Genomic DNA, 22689 nt, shown 5'->3' with positions numbered 1-22689 from the left:
AGAATATTATCAACTTGAAAAAGTACAGGGAAGGGAGGCATACTTAACAATAGAGGTGGTAGTTGAACTGTGACTGAAGATCACAAAAATCTAATGTATATTAAGCCTTCAATCTGAATTAAATACAAAGACTCTGTGCATTAATTATCTCTGGAATGTGTGTATGCAGTATTTTCTCAGTAAAAATATACACATTTAGACAGATTTACAAACATTACATTTGTAGAATTTCAGAATTTCAGTGGTAAGGCAGGAATAGACTTTGAATTATATTTAAATGTACATATTTTAAGTGAGATATTAGGAGCTGATTTGTCAAGAATGTAAATGATTTATACATTCAGACAGAAGAATCATTGTGACTTAACAATAAGTAAAATATATCAGTTGGTTGAATCTTGTAGTACAATGCTATGTTTAACATATCCCATCACACAGTGTATGCTGTGTATGCATCGCCAGCCAAGAGATAGCAGTTGGGTTATCCTGGTCACAAGGACTTTGCAAAACAGACCTGAAAAATATTTCCTAAGCCTAAAGGTCAGACAGGAGGGTGTCTGAGATGTCAGTTGGCAGGAGCTAGTTGGTGAAAAGAAGTAAGAGCTGTCATGCCGAGTCTTAAAAGCAATGAAACACACAATGCACACCAGCCAGCAAATAGGAGCAGGCTAAGACATTGAGGATTTTGTCCTATGCAACACTTTAAGAATGCGTTAAGCTGTGAGTGGAGATTCAGGCAAAACAGCTTGCTGCAAGTTGCCTCATGCCAATGTGAACATTTTATGTGTTTATTATTTTGTAACCAGTGCAAGCCTCACACTCCTTTAAACACATCATAGAGGTCCCAATGTCTCTTTCATCCACTAAAGATTAAATTACAAGTTACAAAAGATGTGCTGGGTAGACAATAAAACATTTAGGGCCTCATGTAGGTAGCCAAATACCGGTCGGTAACGGCCGATTTTCGGTAAATATGCCGTTACCGACCGGTATTCAGACAAGTGAGATGTAGGAGTCCAAAAACCACTTTTCGGTAAATATGAGGCGGTAAATACCGATTCATATTTACCGAATTCCAAAATACCGAATCAGAGTTACCGAATACATAATTAACGAATCGGTAAATATGAAGTGGTAAATATGAAGTGGTAAAAATGAAAATGACATGTAGGAGCACTCGGTAATTAAGAAATCCAAGAAAATCGGTAAATAAGAGTCGGTAATTAACACGGATTGAAAGCAGGTGGTAACCATCAACAGTGCAGATAAGCAATCCCAAAATGCAACAGCGTGGACAACATGCCCGCTATGTACGTCATTGCAAGGCGCCTACATCCACAGGCAGCAGGACTGAGGGTTTGGCGACGGGAGGAACGCATCTACAGACAGCGCATCACACTATTCCAGCTGACTGATGCAGAGATACATGAGAGGTACAGGCTACACCCCAAAAACATCATGGCCTCAATCAGGGACCTGCACCCACTCCTGGACCAGCCAATAAGAAGGGCGCACGCCATACCCCCACATGTGCAGGTGCTCTGCAGCCCACATCTGTTGGCATCCGGCAGTTATCAGGTGGTGACAGCTGCGGTGGGTGGTGTATCCCAGAGTTGCCTGTCCCGTTCCTTCAGGAATTTCCTGGATGCCATGATGCAGAGAATGCACCACTACATCAGCTTCCACAACACACAGGCTGCACTGCAGTAAACAAAAACAGACATTTCTCACATGGCACAGTTCCCCCATTTCATTGGCTGCATTGATGGTACACACATCCCAATCTGTCCACCAGCTGACACAGAGCACATCTACAGGATCAGGAAGTCCACCCACTCCATCAATGTGCATACCGAATTGAATGATTTTGTGAATGGTCCTGTGGGTGGCACAACCAAAAGGTGGGCGTATGCTATTTACAACGAAGTCTGCAAGTTGTCGCACAGTGAGGCGGCTTCCAGATTGAGAGCTATTGACCAAGCAAACATGGAGAAGGCTTTAGCCGTTATAGATAATAGCTACAGCACTCTCTCTTCTAGGATTCATACATGAGACAATAGGCACATGCCAGTACACGGCGCATGCAATGTACAAGCCCCGAATTTGGCGTGCGTCCTACGAGGTATCCCAGTGCCTGTGATTACACCTCCTTTCACTCTGCTTGCAAACGGTATTTATTTAATGTTGAATAATGAAGCTTGCTGCGGGATGTGAGTGGGAATCCCGTACATAACTGTCTCGCATAAAGTTGTCTGCTGCAATACTGTTCTTCTTCCACCCCCGCATGTGCGGCTGGATGTTTCCATCTGGCCTTCGATTCCAACCTTGAAAGCAGAGTTCAACAAGTTGAGCAGAATAGAGCGCTATTGTCCCACAAACAGGTGCCTTTGACTTCCTCTCGTGAAACATTTGTCCTTCACGTTGCTAATACGCGCACTGAGGTACAGGCGCCTCTGAATACTGACCTCCCCCTGCATTTCGGCTCTTTGATCCAAACTATTTTCAATGCCTCGTCCACGACCGGCCTGGCTCATTTTTTTACACATGTGGGCTCGGGTCTCGTGACCTCTTTCCAACCTATTTTTGGTGTAATTCCGGCATTTGTTCATTCACTGTTCTCGAGCATCTTTGGAGGTGTCCCGCTGCTCCTGGCGCTAGTGGCAGGTGTGCTGCTTTTCCTTTTCATACTCCGGAATGGCTGCTCCTTCTGTGCCACACGAGCACCTGTCCCGTCTGCATCTTCTTCGTGATAGGATGCTTGACTTTTATGGTACTCTGCCATTGGCGACTTTGAGCCTGGCTTATGGATTATCCTTCAGGTATTCCTACTTCACCTGCGTACAACCTGTATTACCCTGCCTGGATTGTCCCTTTGAATGGCCTCTGGATTTGTGCTTGACCAACATGGTGTCTCCGGTGCCGGATTTCGATCGACTGATGAGGCCCTTAGTGTCTCACGAGTTGTCCTGTTCTGGTGTCCGGATCATGGCGTGTGGTGCGGCGCATGGTATCCTGGGTAATTGGGACATCTCAGCGGCAGCCTACGACTTCTTGTCCATGAGCTATTTGGAGGAACATTCCGGGTGCCCTCTGATTGTGCTAGAGGCTCCGTTGGTTGGAGAACACGTATGTTCCTTTTCTTTACTTAATTGGATGGCTGAGACTTTTAGTGGCCCTGCAAACGATTTTTTGTTGGAAGCCGTGGCCACATATGCTGCCTATACATTCATGGATTAACTGGATTGTCGTCCATTGCGCCTGTGCTACTGGACAGCACCCTGGCGCAACATTTATTTCTTTTATTTCTCTTTTTTCTCTTCCTGATGGTCGGCTTGAGTTTTTCACTATACTTGCATTGTGTTTTTTGGAATTTTATGCTGCAATTAATTGGACTTTAGGACTTTGGCGCTGCATTGGTTACGCCTTGTTCTGCTCTGACGAAACTGAACTCTGCGTTCTCTCTTTTCTTGCCTATTAAATATTGCTTCGCTCAAGGGGGCGTGTAGTGAGTTCTCCCTGAATACGTACATACATTGTTCAGTTAGCATAACCACGTTGAATGTTATGTAGCCATCTTTTTGTCTTTGCACACGACACTGCGTTTACATGTTCTTTCTTGAATAAACTGCTGACTCGAGACTTCCTTCAGACGAGTGCATTCTGTTGTTCCCATCCCAAGCTCTGCGCAGCGACCTTGGTCTGTACATGCTGTGACACACAGTCTGGAATTTTACACAATGCATGTTTTCCACTCTAGGTTGTTCGACCCACTATTTAGCCATGACACACGCGCAGCTGCAAATACCTGACAGTTGGTGCTTTTCATATCACAGACATCATGTTTATTATTCAGACCGAAGACGAGCCTTCCTGCGAGACGGCTCCTGATGCTCCTGTGATGTGATTTCACTGAGCTGATTTTTGAGGTATGGGGTCCCCTATTCAAGCCTAAGAGACCTTCTATTATAACATAATTATGATATTAGCTACTTAGTTAAGGGAAGGTGGTAGTATCCTCGGTATTTTCCGAATCGCTAAATACCACCTCGGTATTTTCCGATTCGGTAAATACCACCTCGGTATTTACCGATTCGGTGAATTCCGATTCGTGATTACCGAATGTTACCGAATCGGTAACTGTTACCGAATTTTTACCTACATATAACTTAACGATTCTAATTTAACGATTCGGTACGGCTCGGTATTTAAGAAACGGTAAAATTTATTTACCTACATGAGGCCCTTAGATTTGAAATGGCTACCCAATAAAGTTAAATTACAGCATGACACCCAGTTTAAGTGTTCCCAGCATTTGAAAATTGGATAATAAAAATAACCTTCAAATATGCGCTGCTGGGTGGCATATTTCAGCAGAAATCCAAATTAGTAAGTTTACACCCTTTCTTTCCTTTTTTCTTTCGAACGCAGAGCTAAAAAGTTTTTTTCAAATGTGCTCTGCAGAGGATCCAGACACATGGAGAGATGTCTAATCCATATAAAGAAACCAGCTTGATTGGGCTGTCCACCCCATTCCTGGACTTTAAAATGCCAGTCCAAAGAGGTGCGGCTTACCCACATTGCTTCTGATTGGATTCACTCAAAATAAAACTGCACCCAGCCCTAATAGAAAAACAACAATTCTAGACTGGAATTTGTCATCTACCAAGCCAGTTAATTCTGTTTTAGCTCCAATGTAAATAACTTTGCCATTTTATACAGTTATAATGTTCTAGTTTCATTCGGAATAGACTATCTGTACATTTGTTGGTACGCTCAGTGGTTTAATTCCTGCTTGAATATTTGTATACCTAAAATAATTGAACACTTGTCCCAAAAATGACTGTGATAGTCAAAAAGTATATAGATTCTATTCCATCTTTTCCTCTGTGAAAAATGGGGTGTTTAGTTGACTAGGGTATGAGCCCTAGTCAAGCAACAGCTACAACCCCCTGCAGGGTAAACCACAAAAAGTCACTAAATTAGCCTATGCTTAATGCTGGCTAGCTTGGCACAAAAGCAGTCAGGCTTAACTTAGAGGCAATGGGTACAGTATTTAGGCAGCACACAAACAGTAATAATGTGCTATCACAATGCAAGAAAAATCCCAAACCAATTTAGAGAAATAGATTATATATTTAAGTGAAAATAGTACAGAAAAGCACAAAGCGCCAAAAAGGGATATCTGCTTGACTAGACAGGAACAAAGTCAATTCAGGCTGACCGCTATGGAGTATGGGCTGGTTACAGCCAGGGGCCAGGATTGACTCGCTTCGCAAAAGTACCCTATTTCAGGTTACATCGATGCTGAGGATCCTGTCGATGATGAGGATGTGGAGCACAGACAAGGCAATCAACCTGAGTAAATCCATGCTGTGGTGGTGATGCACTGGTCCTGGTCGTGCAACAGCGCTTATGCATCGGCACTGATGACTGGGTTGCTGTGATGCCGAGTTTCAGCCTCGTCGTTGAGGCTGACGTTGATGGAGATACCAGATACTTGCTTTGAGTAGATCGTCAAACAGTGATGGTTTTGAAGGCGATGCAGAGTTACGAGTCATCCAACAGCAATAGTGTGCTGGTTCTGATCCATGCAACTCTGGGTTCATGTGACGCAGGTCCAGTCCTTCTCACTCAGATAAAGAGGGCAGCAGGTAGCAGGCCAACACAGCAAGGCAGCAGCTCTTCCAGAGTAGTACAAGCAGAGCAACAGTCCGTAATCAACACAGCAGCCCTCCTTCCTGACAGAGCATCCACATGTCCAGAAGTGTACTTAAGTGGTGGAGTCTGAGGTCCAGCTCTTATACCCAGTTGTGCCATTGAATTGGGCAAGACATCAAAGACAGGTGTTTGAAGTGCACAGACGTCCCCCCTTCCTGCACTTGATCTATTTTCACTACAGGGAGATATGCAGCCTTTTGTGTGTGGACAGGACACAGCCTATTCAGATGAAAGTGAGGCTGTACCCAGCTTCTCTCTCCCATCATGCCAGGATGGCCATCAAGTCACAACTAAGTTCCCATTGTGTGTGGCTGTCTATTGGAAATACACAAATTCCAGCTGCCATCCTCCCCATCCGTCTGATCAAAGGCAGGAAGCAGGCACCAAATAGCTGAAGTAAGAAATTGTCAACTTTCTAAAAGTTACATTTTCAAAATTGCAATTTAAAATCCAACTTAACCATACGTTTGGGTTTTAAATGGTTCTCCCAGAGACACCTATATCTGACCATTTGGACATTACTCTCATAAAATGTAATAAGGTAATTCCAATGTTATCCTATGAGAGATATATGGTTTGCAGTAGGGAAAAATGAATGTAAGGGTTTTTCAATGCAAGGACATGTAGAACTTAAAATTACATGTTCTGCTTTTATAATACACTGTGCCTTGCCCTCTGGGCTGTCCAGGACCTACCATATAGTGACTTATATATATTAAAAGGGAAGGTTTGGTCTGACAAAAGGTTTTATTTTGCCAGGTGGGAATGGAAATGTAAACTGGACACACCGGCTCTGCAATACCAAGCCTGAGCCATTGTTACTTGGCTACTTAGGTCGGTGGCACAAGCAGTGCTACAGGCCCACTTGCAGCATTTAATTTACAGGCCCTGGGCTTATGTAGTTCACTTTAATAGGGAATTATAAGTAAATTAAGCATGCCAATTGGGTATGTTCCAAAATGACCATATTTAGAGGCAAGAGCACATGCACTTTAGCACTAGTGAGCAGTTGTAGAGTGTGCAGAGATGTAAAACCAACAAAAACAAGGTCAGGCAAAGTGAAGAAGGAAGGCAAAGAGTTTGGGGATGACCCTCTAGAAAGGAACAGTCCAGTTTTATAGTTGGGTGGAGTGATACCCGTATTGGATTCAAATATATTTCTCTGAGCTGCCCTCAGACAACCTCCCCCATCTCACTTCCTCAAATCCCTGCCAAACACAGGTGCCCTGCTCCCATTTACTTGCACTCTATATTGCAAACCTACTGTCTCTTCACCTTTAGTTTTCAGAGCCCAGACTCCACAATTTTCAGGGGTGGAAGCACAGTGCTGGCATATTATCACCAGTCCTCCCAAGTGCATTGGGTTTTGCAGTTCATTGTGCAGACAGTACTCAACATGTAAAGTTGTTCCCCATGAGGTATTAACATAGCCAGTGCTCAGCATCCCTAGCCACATGTTTCATGGTTATTCCCTTTAATCTCCAGTGAATGGTGCATTACGTTTGAGGGTGTTTAACATGCAGCATTTAGTTTTTCATGTCAAGTACCACCTCAAGCGGCAGGTGGATCCCATGACACACCAGCTGCCATAAATACAACATTATCAGGGACATTTATACTCTTGCACTAATTCAAAAAGTGCATGTTATTTTCACTTTTTTACATTACAGACAATTTTTTTCAATTGCGTTCATCAATAGTTAAGGCACATTGTTCACTACTGGTGCAAATCAATACAATTAGGCTACAATTTGTGAAACACCAGTGCAAAGCCCATTTCTTCTCCTTATGTCCCAATTAAAATTGCAGTAGTGAACTATTACACAAACATTACGTACAATTGCTGTGTGTGCTAATTTTTGTACTAATAATACTGACAGTGAAAATGACCACCAGTGCAATAATTACAAGCAAAGAGATTGAGTAATAAATGTATGTTCTTAACTGAAAGGACTTCTTAAAGAGCAGGAAGTGATGTATACGATTAGTTAATAACACTTAATAATATATTGTTACCATATAAAACCCACCACACAACAAACATTTTCCATAATGTCCTTCCATTCATATGAGCAACCAATGTGATTTAGCAGCAAAAAAACAGAAATGCAACTTTGGATGAAGCCAGTAGAGACCCAAAAAATCCACTTTATAGTCCATTAGAGAGTCTGCATTTAAAATGTGGCTTTAAGCACCAGTTGGAGATAATCATCAATGTGGCAAGGTCGTTGTATACAAATTGAAATGTGATTGTGCAACCCCAGAGAGCCACTGGGTTGTTAGCAGATTCGGATAGTTTGATCTCGAGGCAGAGGGCTCTCCCACTTTGCTTAGTCTATTAGAGACTGTATTTAGAGTGCAGGTTTACAGTTTGGTTATCTCAACAAAGAATCTGATGAATCTGAGAAAGTACAGGAAAATAAGACATCAAGATATGACAGGGGTGGTGGTTTTAACATTTTACCAAAGGTCACAAAAATGCGCCTTACATTAAGCCTTCACTCAGGAGGATTATTGGACAAAGGCTGTGTACATTATTAATTGTCCCTGGAATCTATTCATGCTGCTGTTTTATCAGCAAGAAACTACATCATATATAGCCATAGTCATTTGCTTTGACTTATTCTTCTAGTACTTTTAAATTTCAGTAGTAAGACTGGAGTGCACCTTGCATACTCCTTAGATTCAGGTGTAAGCCAGAAGCACTATAACAAGAAGTCAGACATAGTCATACACCAATCTTTGTGAATCAGCCCTATAATTCCTGCTGATACTTCAGTGGGAGAAAGTAAGTTTGACCCTAAGAAAGTACAGTGAGTCAGTTACAGAATTTGAAACATGCTTATCTCCCAGAACAATGCTGGTCCCTGTACATGCCAAGCAAGAACATGTGTGGAAAGATACAATTCTTTAAATGAAATTTAAATAAACTTGCAGCAGGGTCATTACCTCTGACATACTGTGTTTAACACATCCCACCACACAGTGTCAACAGTGTATGCATCCTCAACCAAAAAATATCAATAGCGTTAACATGGTCACATGGACCTTAAAAAATAGACTTGCAGGAGATTACCTCAGAAAAAAGGAGAAAAGAGAGGGCGCTTGCGAGGTCAATTGTCAGAGGTACTTTGGGAAACTGATGCATCAGCTGTCATACAATGGGTCAAAGTAGCAATGAGAGCCACATTGCACATCTGCCAGCAAATGACAGCAGACAAACCTTATTAGAACTTTGTCCTATGCAACACTTCTCACTTATGTTAAACTGTAAGTGGAGATTTGGGCAAAACAGCAATTAACAAACTGCAAGTTGCAACCTGCCATAGTGAAAATGTGTATTATATTTAATATTTTGTAACTGGTGCAAACCTTGCATCCTTTAAACACAGCATAGATGTTCCACAGTTTATTTCACCCACTAAAGTGTGAAACGTTTGCAAGATGAAATTAAAAGTTACAAAATATGCCCTGAGCAGAAAATAAAACATTTAGATTTGAAATGACTACCCAATAGAGTTAAAGTACAGCATAACTTTTACTTTAAGCATTTACAGCAAATGAATAATGTATAATAAAAAGGAGCCTCCCCAAAAATATGTACCTGTGGGTGAAATTTTTCATCAAAATGCCAAACTAGTGAAAGCCACTCTCTGTTTTTCACTTGCTGAGCCAAATTGCTTTTTTCACAAATGTGCTGTGCAGATGATCCGAGGAGAAAAAGAAAAACTCTAGGTAGATTATTTATAAGCCCCTCGTGGCAAATTTGTGCCTCTGGAGTGTCACTTCTGTGATATTCCAGAGGCACAAATTAGACCATCATATTTATGAAGCCACAAAAAGCCACTTTGCCTTGCTTTTCATGGCCTTGTGCATACAGAGTAAACAAGGCAGCACAAATTAACTGCCTTGCCTTAATCTGTGTCAAAGAGGTGTTCCATGGCTGTTGCTGTGGGTGTTCCCAGTGATTGCAACAGTAGAGAAAATGTTGGATAGCGGAGGGGTAAACATTAATATTCCCACTCCAGTGAGTGCAACACTAGGAAAAGTATTGGATAGCGGAGGGGAAAAATTACTATTCGCACTCCAGTGAGTGCAACACTAGGGTAAGTGCTGGATAGCGAAGGGCTAAAAATTACTATTCCCATTCTAGAGAGTGCAACATTAAGGAAAGTATTGGATTGCGGAGGGGTAAAAATTGATGCTCCCACTCTAGTTAGTGCAACAGTAGGGAAAGAATTGGACAGCAGATGGGTAAAAATTACTATTCCAACTCCAGTTAGTGCAACAGTAGAGAAAGTGCTGGATAGCAGAGGAATACAAATCACCATTCCCACTCCAGTGAGTGCAAAAGTAGGAAAAGTGCTGGATAGCAGAAGGGTAAAAATTATTATTACTTCGTCAAAGAGTGCAACAGTAGGGAAAGTGCTGGATAGCAGAGGGGTAAACATTACTATTCCCACTCCAGTGAGTGCAACAGTAGGGAAAGTATTGGAAAGCGGAGGGGTAAATATTACTATTCCCACTCCAGTGACTGCAACAGTAGGGAAAGTGCCGGATAGCCGAAGGGTAAAAATTACTATTCCCACTCCAGTAAGTGCAACAGCAGGGAAAGTATTGGATATCGGAGGGGTAAAAATTACTATTCCCACTCCAATGAGTGCAACAGTAGGGAAAGTATTGGACAGCAGAAAAACAAAAGTTACTAATAACATTTAAACAATAAAAAAATATTAATAATCTTAAAAATAAAGAAACAATACTTAAAAAAAATACAATTAAATATATTAAACATATAAAAAGAAAAAATATTATAATATTAATTACATATATCAAAAACCTACAAATATGATATAAAAAAATAATACATACATTTATAAAAAATATTTGTTTAAAAGGAACAAATAATCACAAACAAATTATTTAAAACATGAATGTACTTATTTTATTTCCTACCCTATGACACCACGCCAATAAAAAAAGACATCAACATTCTTATTAAAATGTATTTTCCATAAATAACTTAATTAAAAACAAATTTTAAATATATTATTAATAAAAATAGAGAATAAACATTCATTGCGTACACATACCTTAACACTATAATATCCACAAAACACCCCTAAAATTAATTACACAATTACAATGATGAATTACTAATTAGTTAATATACATTAATTAACAAATAATTCATAATTCATCATTAACATCAGACGCTCCCTGACCCTGCACACATTCAGGAAGGACCTCAAGACCTGGCTCTTCGACTGATCCGGAACTGCCCCCCAAAACCCACAGCGCCTTGAGACCCTCACAGGTGAGTAGCGCGCTATGTAAACCCCTGATTGATTAATTGATTGATCATTTAAAAAAATACTTCCCGCCCTTCCCACCATTTACACATATAAACACCACAACATACACCTAAAATTATTTACACAATCACCATAATTATTTACTAATTAACCAATTTAAATTAATTAACATCTAATTAATAATTTATCAATAACAAAAAAAGTTACTTCCCACCCTTCCCACCATTTACACCTATAAACACCACAACACACACCTACAATTAACCTCTTAAGTGCCCATGACGAAATAGTCTCGTCATGGAGCACGGTTGCGCTGTCCCCATGACGAGACTATCTCGTCATGAACCCCACCCACTAGTGCAACGCCCGGCACAGGAGGGGGAAAGGGCGTGGCACTGAAGGGGTTAAATACACAATTACCATCATTAATTATTAATTAATTAACTTAAATTAATTAACAACTGATGAATAATTCATCAATAAAAAATAAATTACTTCCCATCCTTCACACCATTTACAACTATAAACACCACAAAATACACCTAAAATTAATAACACAATTACCATAATTCATTACCAATTAATTAATTTAAATTAATTGACAACTAATTATCGCTTCCTGACCCTGCACACATTCAGGAAGGACCTCAAGACCTGGCTCTTCGACTGACTTGCAACTGCCCCCCCAAACCCAAGCGCCTTGAGACCCTCACAGGTGAGTAGCGCGCTATGTAAACCCCTGATTGATTAATTGATTGATCATTTAAAAAAATACTTCCCACCCTTCCCACCATTTACACATATAAACACCACAACATACACCTAAAATTATTTACACAATTACCATAATTATTTACTAATTAACCAATTTAAATTAATTAACAGCTAATTAATAATTTATCAATAACAAAAAAAGTTACTTCCCACCCTTTCCACCATTTACACCTATAAACACCACATCACACACATACAATTAATTACACAATTACCATCATTATTTATTAATTAATTAACTTAAATTAATTAACAACTGATGAATAATTAATCAATAAAAAATAAATCACTCCCATCCTTCACACCATTTACAACTATAAACACCACAAAATACACCTAAAATTAATAACACAATTACCATAATTCATTACCAATTATTTAATTTAAATTAATTGACAACTAATTATCAAACAATTATTAATAAATTAATTTACACATTTAACACCAGAACATCACAATTAAACAAATATTAATAAATAAAAAATATTCAATAAATATATATAATTAAATTATATAATTAAATTACTTTCCACCTTATTCCTCTTTAAACCCACAACCGACTTCGGAACTAAAAACGGAAAATTCAATTAAAAAAGATTAATAACTACTATAAATAATCAGTCAGTCAGTCGAAAAAAATGTTATCTCGCCAACACAATGGGGCCGATTCCGATCCGGGTCGGAAGGGCACCGAACGTGATCCGGCAGGAAAAACAATGAACCGTACGCGTGTTTTCCGGCCGCCTCGTACAGCTGTACGAGCGAGCCAGTACGATGCGAGCTACATGAAATTCACCGACCGAGTCATTTCCGGGTCAGAACCACTCCGTATGTCTCAGTCGTAAGCTAACTATGGCATGCAATGGATGCGATTCATGACCGAGCCAGTACGATGCACTCGTCGGACAGCCTGTGCGAGCCAGAGTGTCCGGCTCACAAAAGCTCCCGGAGTCGGACTTCGAAGGTCCGCGTCGGACCCCGACACCCGCAGCCATACGACTCGCACACAGGGGAAGACCTATGGGTATCCCCAACACAGGCAGGTACTGTGCGGATGGCACTGACTCGTACCCACTTTAGGGGGTGTACTTGTTCGAGACGTACCCATTCAGTCAATTGGAGCACATGTACGCGTCATACAACTGGCTCCCATTAACTTCTATGGGAGTCCGACCGAACCGAGTCCGACAGCATACGTGCGCATCATACTAGCTCGGTCGGACTGTAGGGGTCCGACTCGGTCAGAAAACACTCCGGATCCATTGCTTTCCAACCCGGATCAGAATCGGCCCCAATGTAGGCATAAAAAGTATACTACAATTAAAAGAATCATTTCACAGTATTACAGCAAAGTTAAAATGTAAGAAATGTTAAAAAACAATTACAGTTAAAAATACAAGTTCATAGTTATTTACACAATAAAAAATTCCTTTCATTTTTGCGGATACAATTTTACTTGATTGTACGTCTCTTTTTTAGTGCAGATAGTAAAAAGGATGCTGGAGAGAAACATATAAAAGGGTCAGTTAATAACTGCAAATAATAGAGGGCTACACGACATTGTATAAATTTCATTTTACGCATAATAGGGATGATAAATCGTTTTCTTTCATCACCATAAAATTTACAAAAGAACAAGAAGTGTATATCATCCTGTACGGATCGCTCATCACAGGCACAGAATGGAAGGTCAGAAGCAGCATAGACATTGCGAGTAAAACCCAACATAATTATATTACTTCCCACCCTATTCCCCTATAAGCCCACAACCCGCTACGGAATTAAAAAATGCAAAATTTAATTAGAGAAAATGATTAACTACTAAAATGTTAACATATATAATAAAAATACAAACAGTTCTTATAAAAAAAACATCACACACACAAAAAAAATACTAACATATATATTTACAAATTATATTACCACTTCGATATTTTTTAAATCGATATTACTTACCTAAAATCGATATTCTTGACCACTGTCACTATTCCTGACCCACAATATTTTTACCACGATATTTGTGCAATTCGATATTTTTACCTCGATATTCTTTCTCTGGAACTAGGAAATGTTATCTGCTCAAAGCAGACAACATCTTGAATACTGAAAAAAACCATGGAAATATGTAGATTCATTTCTAAGAGGACCCTTGGTGTCACAATAGTCATCATTCTATAACTCCATGGCAGATGAAGTTACCAGAAGTTTTTCAATGGCACTGGAAAACTGGTAATGGGTTTCTAATGTCAACCACCAATGCTATAATGTAAAGTAAAGAGATTAAGTGAAATAATTCAGTTCTTACCAATTCTTGTTCCTTAATTTAAGAGAAGAAAGTGAGGTATGAGATTAGTTAATCAGATTTAGTAATACATTGCTATCATGTAAACCCACCACAATTCCGACTTATGCATTGTATGAGATATAAGCATTAAAGCCTGGTAAAACCAGATCCACCCAGTAGATTCCCATTCCCTGGGGTTTAAATTTTAATAGCATGGCAATGAAGGGGTAATGTTACATGGCACTGTGTTTGCACTCTCTCAGTACTGTGCAACTCATATCCCGGGTTAATTACTTTAGGCATAGTCATGTTTATAACTGTCTGGTGGCTAGCTTTGATTTGTTTATCTGTTCCCTTGATCCGGCCCTGCTCTTAATGGACCCAGATTTAAATAAGAAGGTGTGGGAAACTGGGTTGATGGTTGATTGAGGTGTGAGCTCTGGTCAATCAACAGCCACAATCCATTGCACGATGAATCACAAAGAGTCACCGAATTACCAAGCGCCTAACCCTGGGTATCATGGCACAAAAACAGTTATGCTTATCTTAGAGACAAGGTGTAAGGTATTTATACAGCACATAAACTGTTACAAAGTAAAAACACGACACAAGAAAAATTCCAAACCAATGTCGAAAAACTGAGCAAATTGTAATAAATTATTTGACACCAAAACAAAAAAGTCCAATAATTCTAATCAGAGTTATGAAATTGTAAAGCTTATAGTAAAAACTAGCGTCTAAAAGTTCAAACTGCCAACAATGGACATCTAGTAGCAAAATCAATTGGTCAAAGTCGAAAAATATGACCCACCGCGATGGAGGGCGGTTCAGAAACACAAAGGTGGCGATTTCGATCCGGGTCAGAAAGCACTCTGACCGAGCCGTATCAGGAGTGTTTTCCTACCGAGCCGGAGTCCTGCAGTCCCACCGAGCGAGTACGATGTGGCCGTATGATGCCGGACTCGGTTAGATTGGACTCCCAAAGAAGTCAATGGGAGCCGGTCGTACAACGCGTACATGGGCTCCCATTGACTGAATGGGTACGTCTCGCGCAAGGGTGCCCTACTACAGTGGGTACGCGTCGGTGCCATCTGCACCGTACATGCCTGTGTTGGGGGGACCCTTGGGATCTCCCCCTGTGTCCGAGTCATAGGGCTGCAGGTAACAGTGGGTCCGACATGGACCCCCAAAGGCAACCACCCGGACGTTTTGCAAGCCGGACACTCCAGCTCGCACAGGCTGTCTGACGCGTGCATCGTACTGGCTCGGTCGTAAATCGAATCCATTGCATGCTACGGTTAGCCTATGACCGAGACGTAAGGAGCGGTTCGGACCCGGAAACGACTCGGTCGGTGAATTTCATGTAGCTCGCATCGTACTTGCTCACTCGTACAGCTGTACGAGTGGGGCGGAAAAGGTGATGCAAAACAGTTGGGGGAAGACCACACTAAGGCTGACAGGTCTAACAGAAAGCAAGTTATTTTTTCCTGAAAAACATCTTAAAGTTACCTTTTATTTTGTTCTGGAAGTCCTTTAATTCACAAAACTTAAACATGGAAGTATTTTGAGTTTAAAAGAAATGGATTGACTTTCCCAAATGCATTTTACACATCTTATGCTGTCTTCTTATAATATGTTCCTTGAAATTATAGATAGAATATTGATTGACAAGTAGTAGCGTGATTCATTGCTGTAGAATGTGTGGTCTGCAGAAACTATGGACAAGTAGGGAAAGAGCTGACTTTAAAAATCTTGATCTAATTGTCATAGGTGTACTGCTGAAATATCTATATATTTTGTGATTTTCTAACCTTAATTGTATAGTACAAATGCTTAAAGTCACAACAAATAACAGACAGCAAGTGTACAAGATACAGAATTGGCCCGTATCCTGCACTCAAAGTTGAAAAATGCGGCAACTGGGTGACAGAAACACTGCTTATTTCAAAATTACATTATGGGGCTGATTTCAATCCTGGAAAAAGGCTGTACGAATCGTTGTACGGAGCGTTTTCTCCGTACGACTCATACCCGGTAAACTTTCCATACAACCTAGGAAGTATGATTCATACAGAAAGCCTATTTCCGCACGTTTCCTACAAAAGACCGTACGGTCAAAAAAACCAATGATTCTGATCCGGAACAGCTTGTGCGTGACGTCCGGACGTATTCAAGCAGTGGTTTCCGGCCCAGCAAGTACGACTCGTCCCTATGTCACTCCGTACGTCTCTTTTTTTACGGGAGCCAAACACAGCCGGAAAAGCAGAGTCCTACGTGAACCGCTACACAACGGTGCCCCGGCACGCGACGTACACACCATGAACCCCATCGTACATGTCATCCCGGTCCTCCTAGCCTACGACCTGGTGCACCGGACCCAACGCACATGAATGTGTGGGTACAGTGCGTTTCACACGTACCCCTACGGCACCAGTAGAACATTGATACGGACCGTACACACGCAATGAATGTGTGGGTATGGTGCGTTTCACACATACCCCTACGGCACCAGCAGAACAGTGATACGGACGTACACACGCAATGAATGCGTGGGTACGGTGCGTTTCACACGTACCCCTACGGCACCAGTAGAATAGTGATACTAACCGTACACACGCAATGAATGCGTGGGTACGGTGCGTTTCAGACGTACCCCTACGGCACCAGTACACTTGGGATACGAGGCGTACACACACCACAAATGTGGGGTTACGGTCTGGCCCTGCATGTTACCTTCATATTGGTGTGTGTGTAGGTCCAGGCCAGCAGTGTACTGCTCCAAGGGGGTGGGTGGGTGCAGAGGATTCCCAGCAGTGGCCAGCCATATGGGGGGGCTGCAGATCAATACCAGCAGTGTCCAGACATGTAGGGGTGGCTGTAGAGAACTCCCAAGAGTGGTCAGCCGTATAGGGGTGGCTGTAGATGAATACCTGCAGTGTCCAGCCATATGGGGGTGGCTGCAGATGAATACCAGCAGTGGACAACATATAGATGTGTGTGCAGATGAATACCAGCACTGTCCAGACATATGGGGGTGGGTGCAGAGGACTCCCAGCAGTAGACAGAGACATGGGGGTGGGTGCAGAGGACTCCCAGCAGTGGACAGAGACATGGGGTGGGTGCATACGACTACCAGCAGTGGCCTGCAATATGAGGGGTGGGTGCAGAGGACTCCCAGCTGTGGACAGAGACAGGGGGTGGGTGCAGAGGACTCCCAGCAGTGGACAGAGACAGGGGGTGGGTGCAGAGGACTCCCAGCAGTGGCCTGCAATATGAGGTGTGTGTGCAGATGAATACCAGCAGTGTCCAGACATATGGGGGTGGGTGCACAGGACTACCAGCAGTGGACAGAGACATGGGGGTGGGTGCAGAGGACTCCCATCAGTGGACAGAGACATGGGGGTGGGTGCATATGACAACCAGCAGTGGCCTGCAATATGAGGGGTGGGTGCAGAGGACTCCCAGCAGTGGACAGAGACATGGGGTGGGTGCAGAGGACTCCCAGCAGAGGACAGAGACATGGGGGTGGGTGCAGAGGACTCCCAGCAGTGGACAGAGACATGGGGTGGGTGCATATGACAACCAGCAGTGGCCTGCAATATGAGGTGTGTGTGCAGAGGACTCCCAGCAGTGGACAGAGACATGGGGGTGGGTGTAGAGGACTCCCAGCAGTGGACAGAGACATGGGGGTGGGTGCAGAGGATTCCCAGCAGTGGACAGAGACATGGGGTGGGTGCATATGACAACCATCAGTGGCCTGCAATATGAGGGGTGGGTGCAGATGAATACCAGCAGTGTCCAGACATATGGGGGTGGGTGCACAGGACTCCCAGCAGTGGACAGAGACATGGGGGTGGGTGCAGAGCACTCCCAGCAGTGGACAGAGACATGGGGTGGGTGCATATGACAATCAGCAGTGGCCTGCAATATGAGGGGTGGATGCAGAGGACACCCAGCAGTGGACAGAGGCATGGGGGTGGGTGCAGAGGACTCCCAGCAGTGGACAGAGACATGGGGGTGGGTGCAGAGGACTCCCAGCAGTGGACATAGACATGGGGGTGGGTGAAGAGGACTCCCAGCAGTGGACAGAGACATGGGGGTGGGTGCAGAGGACTCCCAGCAGTGGACAGAGACATGGGGTGGGTGCATATGACAACCAGCAGTGGCCTGCAATATGAGGGGTGGGTGCAGAGGACTCCCAGCAGTGGACAGAGACATGGGGGTGGGTGCAGAGGACTCCCAGCAGTGGACAGAGACATGGGGGTGGGTGCAGAGGACTCCCAGCAGTGGACAGAGACATGGGGTGGGTGCAAATGACAACCAGCAGTAGCCTGCAATATGAGGGGTGGGTGCAGAGGACTCCCAGCAGTGGACAGAGACATGGGGTGGGTGCAGAGGTCTCCCAGAAGAGGACAGAGACATGGGGGTGGGTGCAGAGGACTCCCAGCAGTGGACAGAGACATGGGGTGGGTGCATATGACAACCAGCAATGGCCTGCAAAATGAGGGGTGGGTGCAGAGGACTCCCAGCAGTGGACAGAGACATGGGGGTGGGTGCAGAGGACTCCCAGCAGTGGACAGAGACATGGGGGTGGGTGCAGAGGACTCCCAGCAGTGGACAGAGACATGGGGGTGGGTGCAGAGGACTCCCAGCAGTGGACAGAGACATGGGGTGGGTGCAAATGACAACCAGCAGTAGCCTGCAATATGAGGGGTGGGTGCAGAGGACTCCCAGCAGTGGACAGAGACATGGGGTGGGTGCAGAGGTCTCCCAGCAGAGGACAGAGACATGGGGGTGGGTGCAGAGGACTCTCAGCAGTGGACAGAGACATGGTGTGGGTGCATATGACAACCAGCAATGGCCTGCAATATGAGGGCTGGGTGCAGAGGACTCCCAGCAGTGGACAGAGACATGGGGGTGGGTGCAGAGGACTCCCAGCAGTGGACAGAGACATGGGGGTGGGTGCAGAGGACTCCCAGCAGTGGACAGAGACATGGGGTGGGTGCATATGACAACCAGCAGTGGCCTGCAATATGAGGGGTGGGTGCAGAGGACTCCCAGCAGTGGACAGATACATGGGGGTGGGTGCAGAGGACTCCCAGCAGTGGTCTGCAATCTGAGGGGTGTGTGCAGATGAATACCAGCAGTGGACAGAGACATGGGGGTGGGTGCAGAGCACTCCCAGCAGTGGACAGAGACATGGGGTGGGTGCATATGACAACCAGCAGTGGCCTGCAATATGAGGGGTGGGTGCAGAGGACACCCATCAGTGGACAGAGCCATGGGGGTGGGTGCAGAGGACTCCCAGCAGTGGACAGAGACATGGAGGTGGGTGCAGAGGACTACCAGCAGTGGACAGAGACATGAGGGTGGGTGCAGAGGACTCCCAGCAGTGGTCAGAGACATAGAAGTGGGTGCAAATGACTACCAGCAGTGGCCTGCAATATGAGGGGTGGGTGCAGAGGACTCCCATCAGTGGACAGAGACATGGGGGTGGGTGCAGAAGACTCCCAGCAGTGGACAGATACATGGGGGTGGGTGGAGAGAACTCCCAGCAGTGGACAGAGACATGGGGTGGGTGCATATGACAACCAGCAGTGGCCTGCAATATGAGGGTTGGGTGCAGAGGACTCCCAGCAGTGGACAGAGACATGGGGCTGGGTGCAGAGGACTCCCAGCAGTGGACAGAGACATGGCGGTGGGTGCAGAGGACTCCCAGCAGTGGACAGAAACATGGGGTGGGTGCATATGACAACCAGCAGTGGCCTGCAATATGAGGGGTGGGTACAGAGGACTCCCAGCAGTGGACAGAGACATGGGGGTGGGTGCAGAGGACTCCCAGCAGTGGCCTTTAATATTAGGGGTGTGTGCAGATGAATATCAGCAGTGTCCAGACATAAGGGGGTGGGTGCACAGGACTCCCAGCAGTGGACAGAGACATGGGGGTGGGTGCAGAGGACTCCCTGCAGTGGACAGAGACATGGGGGTGGGTGCACATGACAACCAGCAGTGGCCTGCAATATGAAGGGTGGGTGCAGAGGACTCCCAGCAGTGGACAGATACATGGGAGTAGGTGCAGAGGACTCCCAGCAGTGGACAGATACATGGGGGTGGGTGCAGAGGACTCCCAGCAGTGGCCAGAGACATGGGGGTGGGTGCAGAGGACTCCCAGCAGTGGACAGAGACATGGAGGTGGTGCATATGACTACCAGCAGTGGCCTGCAATATGAGGGGTGGGTGCAGAGGACTCCCAGCAGTGGACAGAGACATGGGGGTGGGTGCAGAGGACTCCCAGCAGTGGACATAGATATGGGGGGTGAACATCATTATCAGATGATCACACCTACATGGTGGTATGTACACATCCCAAACTTTGGACTATGAAGACAGTGCTATAACAACACATCACTGACAGCAGTGTCCCACTCCCAGGAGGATGGATGTCTTTCACCCACTGCATGACACACCACATGTGGGTGTGAGGACAAATAACACATGCTTACCCACCCATGGCGGATGCAGCACAATACACACCCTGATATCATGTCACAAGACTGCATAGTCATGTAACTGCCTACAAAACTAAGATAGCCAAAGGGAACACACACTGTCACGCACATCCCAGAACTGATAGGAATGTCCAGGTGCTGGTCCAGCCACCAAGATGTTGTCTCTCATGGAAGGAATAGGGTGGAAGTCCCCTAGATACAATGCCCACTATTGTGAGTCAGGTGCCCAAATACCCTGCATAACAAGTACCATTTGTGTGGTAGGCTGTGATTACACACATGCATAGTGCTGAAAATTGTAAATTTGTCCCTGAAGGCCTTTTGACATACTCAAAACACAAGTAAAGTGACTAGCAAGGATGGCACAGACGATTCAGCAGGAGACATCGGTGAGCAGAGATGGCCATTGTTGAAGGGATCCGTCACCAACAAAGGAAATGTTGACACAGGTCAGCACAACAATCGTGCAACTGTTTGCAGGGAAGATGTCAGGTGCCACAGAGGAAGGAACACTCCTTGGGACAATGTCTCAAAACAAAATGAACACACACTACCAATGATTCTTTGCAGAGACATTGTGATGGCACACAGATACCATGGTCCACCTCATGACCATCATACAAAAACATTTCTCAGAACCCTAACACATTACCAGAACACCAACTCCAGGAGTCTCATCACCAGCATCAAGTACCTGAAATGCAATAGTGTTGAAAGTAAAAATAAAGGCTTTATTCAGCACTAAAAGAAATATAAAAAAAATAGGCTATTTACAGAGGCCAATGGCCAGTCCATACGTAAAGTCCAAGGGGGGACGTAGGGGACCGTGTCTACTCCTAGCTTGCCTGCACAAATGAACCTCCAGGTTCGTCAGACGGGGGGGGCATCATCTGTGGCAGTACCAGGCACCGCAGGGACAGGAGGGGGAAGGGTAGGTGTGGTGGGTGCAGGGGGGGACGTCTCCACCACAGGGGGTGGGGCAGCGCCGAAGGTTGAGGTGAGCTCGGCGCTGCACACTGCCGCCAGTATGTCCATCTGAACCCCTGCACCTGAGGATTCCCCAGGGTCAAGGGAGGGTGTGGTGTGCGAGGGATGGGGTGCAGTGCTCCTGGGGGAGGGCGTTGATGTGGTGGGGGATTCAACTCCCGTGCCTGTGGACTTCCTCGCCCACTTGTGGGGTGGTGGCTCAGTGGGGGCGAGGTCCAGCACACCCAGAAAGATCTGCTTGGGTGAGCGTTTGGCAGGGGAGCCAAGGGGAGTGGTTTTGGAGGGACAGGGTTGTGAGGACTGCGGACTGCGACTGTGGCTGCATGTATGTCGTCTGTCCCCAGACCATGTGGGTGTGCCTACATCCCCCTGAGTGTGCTGGACTGCGACTGTGGCTGCGTGTATGTCGTCTGTCCCCAGACCATGTGGGTGTGCCTACATCCCCCTGAGTGTGCGTGCCAGGAGGTGTGCGCTTTGCCTTACTTGGGGGTGTGCTGCCTGTGTCTGGTGGGGTGCATGATCGTGACTGTCTGGGTGTGCATTGGACAGGTATGGGATAGGGAAGTGTGGATGGGTCGGGAGTAGGGGGGGACGGAGCGCTGCAGGAGAGTAACTGCTGCCGTCAGGGAAGAGTCCATGGACCGCAACATCTTGCGTTGGTCATACATCGTTGATGACATGCCCTCCATGAATGACACCATCTGTGTGAGCAGTTAAGTGTGGCCATGCAGGACATTCAGCACCGATGCCTGCCCAACCTGCAACTGCCGCAGTATGTCCGCAGACTCTTCACTGAGGGCAGAAGGGGTGATAGGGGCAGGGGGTGTGGTGCCTGGGCCGAAGGAGACATGGTGTGCCTCTGCACGGACAGAAGGGACGGGAGCAACTGGGAGGGCGTAGATGGTAACGGAGGAGGCGGGGACAGATGTGGGGATACTGCCAGGTGGAGTAGCAGCCTCCGGCTCCTCCAGGAAGTCAGCGTCGGACCCGTCGGTGTCGTAGGTGGTATTGCCTCCAGACAGGTCCTCGGACTGACTCCCCTCGCCCTCCGTGCCACTGGCTCCCTCGGACTCGCCAGCGATGGTGGCACTGTCGCTGAGTT

General features: G+C 45.1%; 1 protein-coding gene across 1 annotated transcript in view; it reads right to left on the bottom strand.

The window, feature by feature from the left end:
- The window catches only part of LOC146806221 (glycolipid transfer protein-like), a 613768-nt gene that overhangs the window by 248453 nt on the left and 342626 nt on the right, over positions 1–22689 (bottom strand). The window lies entirely within an intron of this gene.

Source organism: Triturus cristatus, chromosome 8 (assembly GCF_964204655.1).
Source record: "Triturus cristatus chromosome 8, aTriCri1.1, whole genome shotgun sequence".
Taxonomy (NCBI): domain Eukaryota; kingdom Metazoa; phylum Chordata; class Amphibia; order Caudata; family Salamandridae; genus Triturus; species Triturus cristatus.
Note: the sequence above shows the minus strand (reverse complement) of the source record. Positions and strands in the feature narration are given on the sequence as shown.